This window comes from Vicugna pacos, unplaced genomic scaffold (assembly GCF_048564905.1).
Source record: "Vicugna pacos unplaced genomic scaffold, VicPac4 scaffold_143, whole genome shotgun sequence".
NCBI classification, from domain to species: domain Eukaryota; kingdom Metazoa; phylum Chordata; class Mammalia; order Artiodactyla; family Camelidae; genus Vicugna; species Vicugna pacos.
The window spans coordinates 96400-109523 of NW_027328823.1; the positions used below are offsets into that span (position 1 = coordinate 96400).

The 13124-nt window shown below is 39.5% G+C and overlaps 1 protein-coding gene across 1 annotated transcript in view; it reads right to left on the reverse strand.

Moving 5' to 3' along the window:
• Positions 1–13124, reverse strand: part of LOC140695116 (uncharacterized) — a 66235-nt gene that overhangs the window by 32157 nt on the left and 20954 nt on the right. Inside the window, exons 3-7 of the mRNA XM_072958021.1 lie at positions 10426–10484; positions 10076–10228; positions 9416–9539; positions 4784–4843; positions 4129–4249 (exon numbers count right to left, since the gene is read on the reverse strand). The gene's annotated coding sequence lies outside the window, so the exon portion shown is untranslated. The remainder of the gene's footprint in view (positions 1–4128; positions 4250–4783; positions 4844–9415; positions 9540–10075; positions 10229–10425; positions 10485–13124) is intronic.

The following is a 13124-nucleotide window of genomic DNA, read 5'->3' on the forward strand; positions in this document are numbered from 1 at the left end:
ATTTATATAAAGTGTCAGCAGGTCAGCAGAAAAACTCTGGAAAATATGAGTGGGTCCAGAGCTTTCTGCTGATTAGTAACTCAGTCTCTCAGGACATAGTGACCTTCCCATGAGAGGCCTCATGGACATAAACTAAAGGCAGCTGAGCAATGAAAACTAACAAGAACCTGGAACTCAAGCAAGAAGGTTCCCTGCCATCCCCCACCCAGTTGCCTCTTCACCCGCATGGACACGATGGCAGGAGACCCAGATTCTTGTCCAAGTTACATCATCATGGATTCTCATCCATAATAATGTATGACTCTATGCCGCCTTATGTCCATTAAAACTCAAATATGATAACACCAATATCTCAGCAGAATATCTATGTCTCCACTTCCTGTCTTCTAATAGGAGAATATTTTTATGGACAAAAAGCAGAAATCCAATTTAAAAAACCATGCACGAAGCCAGGTGAAATTCTGCTTAAGAGACTGCTCTCACGCTGAGTAAATGAAAACTCAGAAAAAGTGGCCCTTCTCCCTCAGCAAATGGGAGGTAGCCTGATGTGTGTGTGTGTGTGTGTGTGCACGTGTGTGTGTGTGTAAATCAAATACAATGAATTCTGGGATGTGTACAGTTTTTTTAAGTCACTGTCATTTCATGGGACTGAGCCAACATTTAAATAATTTGAATCTAGTGTTCTGAGAGAGTCTCGGGCTCTTGGTGGAGGAGGTGAAAGGGGAGAGTGAAGGAGGAAAGAGGTACATGAAGCAAAGAAGTAAGAATACTGCCAGGGAAAGGCAAGACGTTAGTTTTGTTCTTCCTTGCACCACATACAAATTAGGGACTCGCTTTCTGCTGATGACTTATCGAGCACTGATTTGCAGGAGAAGAGAAAACAGCTCATTGCTCACTGAGCTTGTGACTGTACGTGGCATCTTATAGACACAAATCATTTACCCTGATCAAACACTCTAGCAGCAGGCTGTATTTCTTCTGTTTTGAGAGACAACAAAGCAGGAGTTCAAACAGGATGCATAACTTGACAAAAGTCAGAGGTCCAGTAAACTAAAGAGGATTAATTCAAACTCAGATCTGAATGCAGAGTCTGATCTTCCCACTCCCAGGACTGGAAAATCCTTAACACAGGCTCCCCAGCTCCCCTGCATTGTTCCTGGCACCAAGCATTTGCCATGGCAATGGTCACCATTTCTCACAGACACAGGGCTCTGTGCAGCAAATGACCTTGATCAGACCTTGATCATCTACCTGCCACGCCCACCAGGCTTCACCATACAGGCAGGAAAGCTGGCTTTCAAGTGCATACAAAGCCATTCCTTGTCTAACCTGGGCTCTTCTGTGGTTTCTCCAGCCTAAAGGCAGCCATGAAACTGCTCACAGTTTGTACATGAGCCACACTACCTCTCTCCATCTGTCTCCCCACCTATACTACTTAGCTATGAACATTTTGAGAATCTTCGACACAAATTTTTAAAAACAAAAAAGAAAGGATTCTGGAACAACTACTTAATACTTACAATTTTAAATGACAAATTACAAAGTGAGTATTTACAAACCGAATCTTCCTTTCTAAATTTCAGTTTTAAGCGTTTAAAAATATAATAGCAAAAAATTTTCACTTACAAAATTGACAAAAACATAAACAATAATCTGGAATAAGTTAAAAAATAATGCCCATGTTCTAAATGGAGAAACTTCAGGGCTGTACTGAGGGGTAAAGTAAGAGGTGAGAATGTAGAGACATCAACAAATTGCATGGAGGAAAGCAGTTTTGTAAAGATGTAAGTTCTCATCAGAATAATTCAAAACTTACTGAAAACTCCCATGACAACTCCAATCTGATTTTTTTTTAACTTGAACAAAATATTTTGGAATTCTTCAGGAATAATAAAATCATAATACTAGACAAGAAAATTTGGGATGGAAGAAAAGAATGAAAAAAAATTCAGACTGCCAATTATTAAATAAATTTTTACAATATGTAAGTTATGGTGCTGGAGTAAGAAAGGCAGATTGACAGAAGGGAACCATGAGCTCAAAAAGAGACTCTAGTGTACATAAGTATTTTGTAAAGGTGGGATTTCAAATCAAAGAGAAAAGTATGACTTCAGTAATTGTCCTGAGACAATCAGACAATCACCTAGAAAGAATAAATACTATTCCTCTCATAAGGACCACAAGATAATTTACAGATAGTGATGTAAATATAAAAAAGTACTAATAACAGCAAATACAACACTTTGTTCTTATTAACTCAACTTACCCTTACATTAACAAGTACTATTATCATCTCCATCTTAGAGATTAAAAGAAACCTACAGAGGAGATTTATTCCAGTATAAGAAATTATTTTTAAGAATAATTTCAAAGATAAAACACATAAGGAATACATTTATTATCATAAGAATATTTTGAGACACTACCAAAATTAAAATCCTCCTAAACAAAATGAAAGGCAAGAAATGACAAGAAAAAGCTCTGTGATACATGTTGTTGAAGACAAGAAGTTAATGTTCATAACATACAAAGAGCTGTCACAAACCAACAAGAAGCTCCCCCACTTAAATGTGTGCAAAGGATAAAAGGAATCATTCATTTTAAAAAAGTCAAATGGCTAATGAGTGAAAAATGCTCAATACCTCACTGGTCATCAAATGCAAACTAAAACAATGAAAAAGCACTTTTGCTCATCATATTGGCAAATATTTTTAAAAGATATTCTATCTAGTGTCCATCTGTGGGAGAAGAAACCATGAGCGACATTTTCAGAGGACGACATGTCAATGGATATGTAAACTCTGAAAAACGTACGTACACACTGACTCAACACCACTTCTACGAATCGTTTCCTCTAGGAAAAAACAAATTTAGTCCAAAAAGATGTACCCATCAGGGCATTTACACAGCACTGTTTACAATGGTGGGAAGAAAAACTGAAGTGAAATCATATCCAGCAATAGAGAATTGGTTACATAAGTAATTGTGCATCTTTTCATTCCCCTATGGAAGGAATTTCTAGAGTTACTTGAATGGAGTCTGTGATGAATGCAAATGTCACATCCAGGGACTAAATTTCCAGAAGCCTTAACTAAAGGAATACTCATAAAAGATCACAGGAATGTCTGTACAAGAAGGATGCCAGTCAAATATCCTTTCTGACAGTGGAAAATGGAGAAAACTTAACTGTCCACCATCAAGACAATGATGCGTTAAATCACGACGAGCTGCGAGCAATGAGGGAGCCGGCATTTCGCCGTGGTCCAGGGCCTTGTCCACAGCATTCTCTCACCAAAGGTGTGCGTGGGAAAGAGACCACACCCGCAAATCAGGAGACCCCTCCACTCTATCTGAAAGGACCGTGTGAGTCTGGAGTGGGAGGACGTCTATGATATACACCTGAGTGATTAAAGCGAGCTGCAGAAAAACATATAGTATGGTCTCATTTTTAAATAAAGCATATATACACACACGTATACATGGAATTCTCATATGTGTGTATATATGTATGTCATAGGCATAAAGGTCATGAAACTTATATATCAAATTTTCAACAGTTTTTACTCTTCGGAAATAAGGGGAAGGGAGGTAGGGCCTTCCTCTACCACCACAGTTCTCTTTTCAGTATTTCAGTTAAGTATACTTGGAATTTAAAAGTTTATTTAAGTCCGAAGTAAAATGGACAATGCCTCCACAAGACAGAATGCTATACTGGTCATCAAAAATCATGCCAGAGGAGACAGAATATTGTAGAAAAACATATAAAAAGCCGAATGGAAAATGGAGGTGTCCACACAGTAAACAGTCACAGAGTGCTCTCTGGTTTTTTATGACAGAGGTGATCCACACTGATGAAAATATACGTTAACGTGTTAATTATTATCTTTGAATAGCGGGACAAGGATAGCCTTTTTTGCCCCCTTTTTCAGAGTTATTATTTTAAATGCACATTCTTTTTCATCTGAAAAAAAGCATTTTTAGGTGTGTAGTACTATGCATTGGAGAATAATACAAGAATACTTAGAGAAACAAGTAACTAGGAGACAAAGCAGCAGCGTCACACAATGTAGGACGGGCGATCCTGATTAACACCACGCAGTTACATAAGGACCCACAAAGTGAGAGCACCTGCTGTAACAGGGCGTGGCCCCCTTCTATTTGTCAGCAGTGTCTTCAGGGCTGAGGCAGTTCTGAGCACGGCCAGTGTCAGTGCTGGTGTCTGGATGGATGCCACTGGAGGTGAAGGCACCTGCAAGCCGAGAGGAAGAACAGAAATCATCCTCTGCCTTTTCTGTCTTGTTTCTTTGTTACTTTAAAAGAGAGCCATATATAAGATAAACCGTGTATCTCCCCAAATGAAATTTCAGTAATGAAACCGTTTTTAAAGACTTCACAGCTTATATTCTGCCTATAACTGTCTTTTCAACAAAGATCATATTTATTAAATGTTAATTAACTCAGTTAATTAACTCCCTGTTGAAACATTCTAGTAAAGAGCATGAACTGCAGTATGTAAAAGAACCACACCTGCAGTGACTAGCTCAGCTGTCTTGACGGCAGTGCAGTCAGCCCCCACCATCCCGTGGCCCTGAGCTCCTGATGCTGGTAAGAGATTACGCTGCCGCCTCAGATGGAGAGAAACGGTGAAAGCATTTCTTGAAACCTACAGCACTGACAAAACATAACTGACAAATCCCAGGCCGCTTTGAGGCTCTCATTTTCTGTTTCTGGCCAACCCCCATCAATGAGCAGAACCACCCAATCCCCGAGCCATGGGACTCACGTGGGAAGCAGTTTTGGAGAAATTTCCAGGTATAGAATGTAACCAACTATACATAGAACTCTGAAAAAAGAAAAGATGCCATACTCTGATTTTGGAAGACACTCAAAATATTCTCCTAAGCCTTAGTAGCTGGAAAGGCTGGGCTTCTCCTAAGTCACTTATTTATTTCACAGCCAGTAAGCATCTCCCTCAAATCCTGCTTCCCTGTGTCTGCTGGGAGCTTGAAACACACTGCTGCTGTCGATCTTATAAGTCACATGGCAGAGGCATGTGTCTCACGCCTGCAACCCTCACACAGGCTCGCCTCCTAGCCTCACTGTCTGAACTGGGCCCCATTTTCTCACCTGTTTATTTGGTATCTGTTCTTCTGTAAGCTACCTGAAATGCGTTTTGGAACATGTCAGAAGAAGCAGTGGGTTGAGAAATGGACAGATTGAGAGGTGAGAGATGGGCAGACAGAGAGAGAGACTCCAAGAAAAGGGGAACAAATAAAATTTCCTATGCAAAACCCTCTTCTAATCAGGGAAGGAAACCACCACGGAAAAGTGTGAAGAGGCAGGTAGCTTAGGACTGTTTCCTGGATTCCATGAAAAGTAACACCAAGAGATGAGAGGGTAGAACTTTAATAGTAAAAGAAAAAAAGCACGCATGCTTGAAAAATATATCTACAATATGTACTTTCTAAAGAATAGACTGAAATCAGCAGGGCCCAATAACACTACACTTGGGTATTTACAGAAGTGAGAATCCCATCTCCAAACCACAAGGCATCCCTTCAGAGCACTGACAGTCTACATGGGGCGGTCATAAAGCCATCACCGCAAAAGCTATGCTACCCTGCACTTACGAGGAATGAGCAGCTGTGCTCAGGCTGCCCATGCGCATCATTTACACCCCACAGCACCTCTACGGGGGAGACGCCTAGCGAGCCCCGTCTCTGCAGGACAGAAAACCAGTTCTGGAGAGGCTAAGCCGACTTACCAGTTCTCCATCTCACAGGACTGGTCTCTCCAGAGCAGGACACGAACTCGGACCCACGATTGTAACCATGGTACTACAGTGCTTTGTGTGCTGTTTGTGTGTATAATACATTTGTTTCTATCATGAAAGGTTATTTAATAAATGATCGGTTGTCTTGTCTATCTCATTAGCTCACAATCAATCTTTATACTGTTGAATTGTACTCTTTTCCCCTGAAGAAAGGAACGGAAACAGCGGGGGTCAGAAAGAGGTGGGGCTCCATTCTTTATCTGGGATCTCATCTCATTGAAGTCTCCAAACAGGGAAAAGGAGCAAATGTTCTCTTTATCTTTTAAAGAGAGGGCTCCAGTGATGGTGACTTATTCAATTACAAAATCAAGGCTGGGGAAAGGGCACATGCAGCAACTAGAGCAGTATCAGCTGTAGGAAGGTCAAAAGTGCTCATGGGAGGGCTCAGGGGGCAGCCTCATTTAATTTCAATCAATAAAACAATAACAAACTCTAAAAATACTGGCCTACAATGGATTAGCTCTTTCTTGACATCTAGCAAGTTTCCACAGCCCACATGTAACATTATCGGGAACCAGTGAAAGGAAGAGTCCACAGACAAGGAAAATCAATGCCACAGGCAGGCTGAAACCCAGGCTGGAGTTTAGGAAGAGAAAGGGCATAGTTAAGAACTGGGGAAAGGCTGGGGAAAAAAATCATCACAAGGACTCTCAAGCATCATCCAACAATCATATAATCATTCATTCAAGAGAGAGTTACTGAGGTCGTATTCTGTGCAAGATTGTACAGCGGGTGAAGCAAGAGCGCAGCGTCCATGGTGGCAGCAAGTTGCGGGGCTCAAATACACTTCTGATCCCGGTACCTTGCACACTTGTCCTCAATATAAAGGCAAAGATAATTAAAGTAAAATAATACTCTGTAAACTCAAAGCATTGTTGAAAAAAAAAGTTAAAGAAGACCTAAATACCAGGACAGACACTCCACACACATTCCCCTATCAAAAGAAAGTGCTCTTGGAATGGCAGTGCTCCCCAGAGCGATCCGTATATTCAACGTGGTCTCGATCACAATCCCAGCGGGCTCCTCTGCAGAAACTGACTATCTGCTGCTACAATTCATATGGGAATTCGAGGATCTCAGTAACCAATATGTACTTGAAAAAGAAAAATTTGAGAGGACTTATAATTCTCAATTTCAAACCTTACAACTGTATCTCCAGGTGAGATTAGAGGCCATTGTGAAGTTATTACTGTGTTAATCCTTATTTACTAAATTCTCTACAATGAATATTACTGTTACAATAAGAAAAATAAAAAGTAAGTTATCCTTTAAAACATGCACACCGATTCATTCATTGGGAAAAAATTATTCTATCAATTAAGAGATAAATATCTATTGAAAAAGGACAACTTAAAAACAAGAGTGCATTTGCATTTTTCATAAATTGAAAACTGAAAAGCACAAAGACGTCAAGTTTCTAGGGAGACCAATGCAACATATTAATAGTTATTTTCAGAAATTCTAATTTAACAATAAAAACTCTGGAAAGGGAAAATCGTGACTGAGAGCCAACTGCAAACACATGGAGAGCAAAGGCCTAGAAATCACAGTTCCTTTAACTCTGCTCCTAACACAATAGGAGAGGAAATTCCTCACTGAGGGGACAGTGGAATCCCATGCATAAGACAGGATACACAGTACAAACTGCACTAGAATTGGGGGTGATTTCCATAGAAGAATTCTAAAGTTACAAAATTGCTGAAAAACTATTAAAACACTGACAGAAAGATTAAAACACACAGTCATATATATTATATAGAAACATATGTAGTCTGCTCCCATGTTGCATTTAAATACAAATATATTTGTTCATTTATGGGCACTTATGACTTTATCCCTGGTAGAATATTTCAACTAAAACAAATAATCAATATAACACTCCTTTTGTCAAATCTACTTGATAAGTTACTCTGCTATGTAAACATAATGTGTCTAAGATAGATCTAAAATTAGTGAAAAAGAGCTTTGTATGGCTTCTTGAACTATTCTCAAAATTCAAAGCTTAATTTTAAAACAGATCTGAACAGTAATTCTATATTACCTTTCCCGTCGTGAAATGAACAACACAGTCTGTTGTCAAAATTCTGTCCTTACAATGATTCACGAGCACCGTATCCTCACAAAACTGCTGGACAGCAAGGCACTATCCAGACACTGTGACCCAACAAATGAAACACAATGAAGACAGTGACCCTATTCTGGAGGGCTTATAGTCTGTGTCAACACCAGGGTTTTATCTGATTGGTTTGATTTGTTGGCAAAATAAAATCAATCAAGTACTTTCTTCTTTGAGCATTCTATAAGTCATGACTCTGCTGTTAGTGTCATGAGCAGGAAAGACTTAAGCATGACTTGATTAGATCAACTAGCAACAATCATCACTGGAGAGTGAGTAATAAAGAAGTTAACTGATAGCAATGCTTCTCCCTACATGAGACCTAAAATAAATCGACACTGATATCCGAAAAGAAAATGAGAATTTGAGGTCCCCAATAAGAAAAAAATCTAACAAGAAATCAAAAAAGTAAAGATTTTTTCATTAACGTTTCCTGGAAAGATTGGAGCATGGTGGTGTTGAGCTCAGATGCTAGGGAAAAACATGAGGGTCTGAATTCCCACAGCACTGGGTAGCTTTGACACTAATATGTCAGTCAAATTCTCTGCATCTCAGTCTCCGATGCATAGACTGGGGACAACAACCGCACCCATCTCCTAGAACGGTCCTAAGAATTAAGTTATTTTATATATACAAGCTTTAATAAAATACATCAGATATTAAATATTACCCCAAAAGCACAAGGAAAAATGAAAACAGAGATAAATTGGAGTTCATTAAACTTTAAAACTTTGCTTCAAAAGACACCATCCAGAAAATGAAAAAACAACACTCAGGAGAAAATTTTTTCAAATCATTTATCTGATAAGGAATTTGTGTATCAAAAAAAAAATTCCACAGCTCAACGATAAAAAGGCAACTCAATTAAAAAATGAAAAAAGAATCTGAAAAGATATTTTTCAAGGAAAATATACAAATGGCCAATAAGCACAATGAAACGGTGTTCAATAACATTAGCTCTAAAGGAAATCAAGTCAAAACAACTAGGAGAAACCGCTTCACATTCACTACAATAGGTTAAAATCAAAAAAAGATTAACAAGCACTAATGAGGACACAGAGGAAGCAGAGCCCGCAGCCATTGCTGGTGAGGATGTAACACAGCGTGACCACTTTGGAAAACATCCTGGCACGTCCTCAGAGAGTTGAACATTTGGCTTCTGAATGATCCAGCAATTCTGCTTCTTGGGCACACAAGTAAGAGAACTGAAAACAAATGTTAACATAAAAACTCCTACAGGAATATTCACCATTACTTTTCGCCATTAATTTTCAGAGCCAAAAAAACAGAAACAACCCAAATGACTATCACGTGATGAATGGGTAAACAAAGGGGCCCAGCCATACAGTGAAATATTATTCAACAATAGCAAAGCATAGAGTACTGACTCAGGCCACAACATGGACAAACATTGAAAACGTTACTCAGTGTGAAAGAAGTCAGTCAAAATAGACGGTTCCACTTACATGAAGTGACTCGATTTGCATGAAATGTTCAGCACAGGCAAATCCACAGAGACAGAAGAGTGGCTCCCTGGGGCTTGGGGAGGATGGGGAAGTTGATAATGTCTGCTTATGCGTACTGGGTTTCCTGTTGGGGGGAAGAAAATATTCTAAGATTGACTGGGATGCACATTTCTGGGCATAGAGTAAAATCCGCTGTACATTTTAATGGGTGATTTGTATTAAAACTGTTAAGAACAAAAGCACCTCGGATTAGTACCTTCCATAGTAAATGCAAATTGCTAACATTTATTACAGGAAGAAGAAACTGCCCTCAGCATGAAAGCAGGAGATCAGCAAATATTAGTTAACCGAAATTGGACAAGAGCATTTCACTTGAAACTGTTGCTGAGTGTACAAGAAATATTCAGACATGACAAGGAAAATCAGTTTGACATCACGAAGAAGCATTCTGCTTCAAATGCAAATCAAGGATTCGGCAAGCCCAGCTGCTACAAATGACCAGAGAAGAAACCTGGTTCTTAAAACAAGCACCAGAGCCAACAAGGAAATGGTGGTGAGGAAAGCAGGCGGCCTAAAATCTGGAACAGTGTGCTACAAATAATTTCTCCACTGAAAATTCAAAAATAAAATGAAAGTGATGTAATGCTGTGTTGAACTCACGTGAATGGGCTTCCTGCAGTGCTTGACAGTTCTGTAACCCCGAATGACTCAGGAGAATCAGCATGGCTCCTGGGAGTCCCCAAGTAACTGCCCATCAGCACGCTGACCACCATCACATCTGCCAGGGTTGAATTGCAGAGAAGAGAGCAACCTCTGAAAGGCACAGGGAATGTTGACAAGGGAATAAAAGGCTGCGGTCAATCCTGGGACAGAGGCCCTGTGAGCAGAGGCCAGAAGGCTGCAGGTGAACTGGAGTGGCCCTGGGGCAGGAAGGGACCACAGGGGAGCATATCTCAATTATCTCCTCTCTCTCCCTCGGGTAGGAGGGATAAAGCCTGCATCCTTCTCACCTGGAACTGTGGGTTCTGGCTGGCGGAAGTCTTACCGACACGGAATGAATTTCTCAAGACTGCGGAAAAAGGAAAGAAAGCGAGAGGGATTAGGGAGCCAAATCCACGAGTCTCTCAAATGCTCCCATATTTATTGTGTATAATCAAAGTAAAAAGTCAATAACAGTTGTGAGATAGTAGGCAGGAACTTGGGGAAAGAAGGGATGAGACAGAGATTGTAGACTCCACCATGAGTACTAAGGCTTAGTTTACCTTTAGGGAAGTCATGGGCTGAGGGGAACAAGATATATTTTTTAGACATGTTCATTACAAAGCAGACCACCAGACCAGCCTGGTCCCTGTTTTGGGGATAATAGACTATCTAACACCACGCAGGCCTGGCGTTTATAGCTGAGGGCCTGGGTCATTGCTCTGCAATAAGCAGTGTGCTATCTATAACCTCAAATATGCAAGCAAGGCATTGTCTCTGCTTTTTATGGCAAGGAGACAGGAGTGAGGATGCACAGGTGTTTGCTTTAAAGCAGTTAATAAGCACATTTTTTTTCTTAAAGTTGACAGGCGGCTGGGATGTGTTACAACTTGTTAACTCAATCATGGGCTCCCACATGGAACCATTATGGAGGACATCCTAGGATGACAAATCCTGGCTCTGGATCTTTTCCTGCCAGCTTCGGCCACTCCAGCAGGGTCTAGACACATCCCTGAATAACGATCCCACAGAACCACCTAAACTCTTAACTCCTGGTGCTTGAAACTTAATTTTAGCTCTACACAACTTAATGTAGAACAGTTTCAGAAATAAAAGATATTATATTCTTTTTATATCTCATCACTGATTTTTCTGATTGCTGTAAGCTGCTTCTACATGGTAAAGCACCTAATTCTGCAGGTGAATTCAGTACTTTCCTTTGGGCATAACTAGACAGTCTGGGCTGTCTGACTTCTATTAGTCAAATACCGATACACTTAATTGATTTCTTTGTTCATCAATTTCAGCCTGGAGGTTAGGGTCTATCACTATTTTCCTCAGCCCACCCTCTACTCTTTTCTCATCAGCATCTCAGGCCTCCTGAAAACAAAACAAAGCATTTGTTTCCCTTCATCTACACTTTCCACAAAGGCAACAGGAATCATCAGGCCTAGAGAATGAATTCAACACAAATGTTAAAACAAAAATCTATAAACCTGAAGCAACTCCATCTCCGACTCATGATACACAATGACATGAGAGTAAGTGTGTCAGGTACAAAGCATGCGTGAGCCTGACCACCTCATTTCTATTCTTCAAAGGAAGGAAGGTTTTAGTATTTTTTATTATCATTCTTTGTCATTGTTTCTGATTAAGCCAAAAAATTTTTTATGAAATAATTAAGCACTGCAATAACAGATTTTCGCTGTATCAATTACAGAAGGAATTCAGAGGGGATAGGAAAACCCACCTCTGTAAAAAATGCAAAATTCCTTCCCCTGTTAAGAACACGAATACAAAATGCAACAGAGAATTCAAATTCTTGTGGAGAGGACAAAAGCCACAGAATCAAAGCAAAGTCATTATTATGACTCAATCCAAAATTCACTGGACAAACATGCTCAATGCATTCAAATAATTTTTAAGGCACACTGCAAACCATTCACTTAATTATCTACAGGCTAGAGGAAGAATTTCCCTCTATAACAGACAACATAAATCAATAGGTTGCCCCACCAAACAAGGAACAAACATCAGGTTTTTTGCAGTTCTGATAAATCAGCAAGTTTTAAAGATCAAAATCCAGAAATTTTAAACATTCATTCACACCAGAATGAATCAAGCACTTAAAAAAAATAAATAACCCAAAGAAACTAAACACATTGATCACGTACCTGGGTCAATGAGAAATTCTTGTGCAGCTGGGAAAAAAAGAACAGTCTATAGACTTATACTTGAAAAATAAAACTACTTTTAAAGATAACTGCTAAAACACATTTCATCATTCATGTTGCCTTGAAAAATCTGAGGCACTTGTCTCTGATCAGAAAAGCAATTCTGAGTATTAGTATGTTACAATTCAGTGCCAGTTTGCTTTAGAAGAAAAAAGAAAAGCTACTGTTTCTCATCTTGCACAAAGTTTAAAGAACCTCCCTGCCTCTATCTCCTCCCATTTTCTAAGCTCATGCTCCCCAACCCTTCTGAAACAATTATGAGAACCTCTTATTCCCACCAATATGCCAAATCACAAAAGAGTATCAATTTATTTGTGTAAATATATACCTACACCTTGAACTGGAGGAGAAAGATTTCAGAAGGCTATATGGAACTTATTGCTATATTCCTGAAATCACACACATACACGTTCACAGAGACACAGACATATACAAACTGAATTACTGGGCACTTCACAAGCTAAGGACTTACAACTTCTAGAAGATAACTTTGTAGTTAGTTTAAAATACAAAACGGTCAGCTTTTGAAAGCCTTGAACATTGCAAAATCATCCAAATATCAATGAGATCCAATAAGCCTTCTCTGTAGAATGTAATTCCCCATGATGGCAAAGCAGACCCTAAGAAGTAGTGGATCCAAGACTCGTGTTTTTCACTAGCTATGATCGTTTTAAAACACGTAAACAGATTTAGAAAGGTATGTCCCCATGACATTTATTCTTATTGAGATGGCATATGTATTCAATTGTCTATGCAGAAAATAGGACCCATGATGG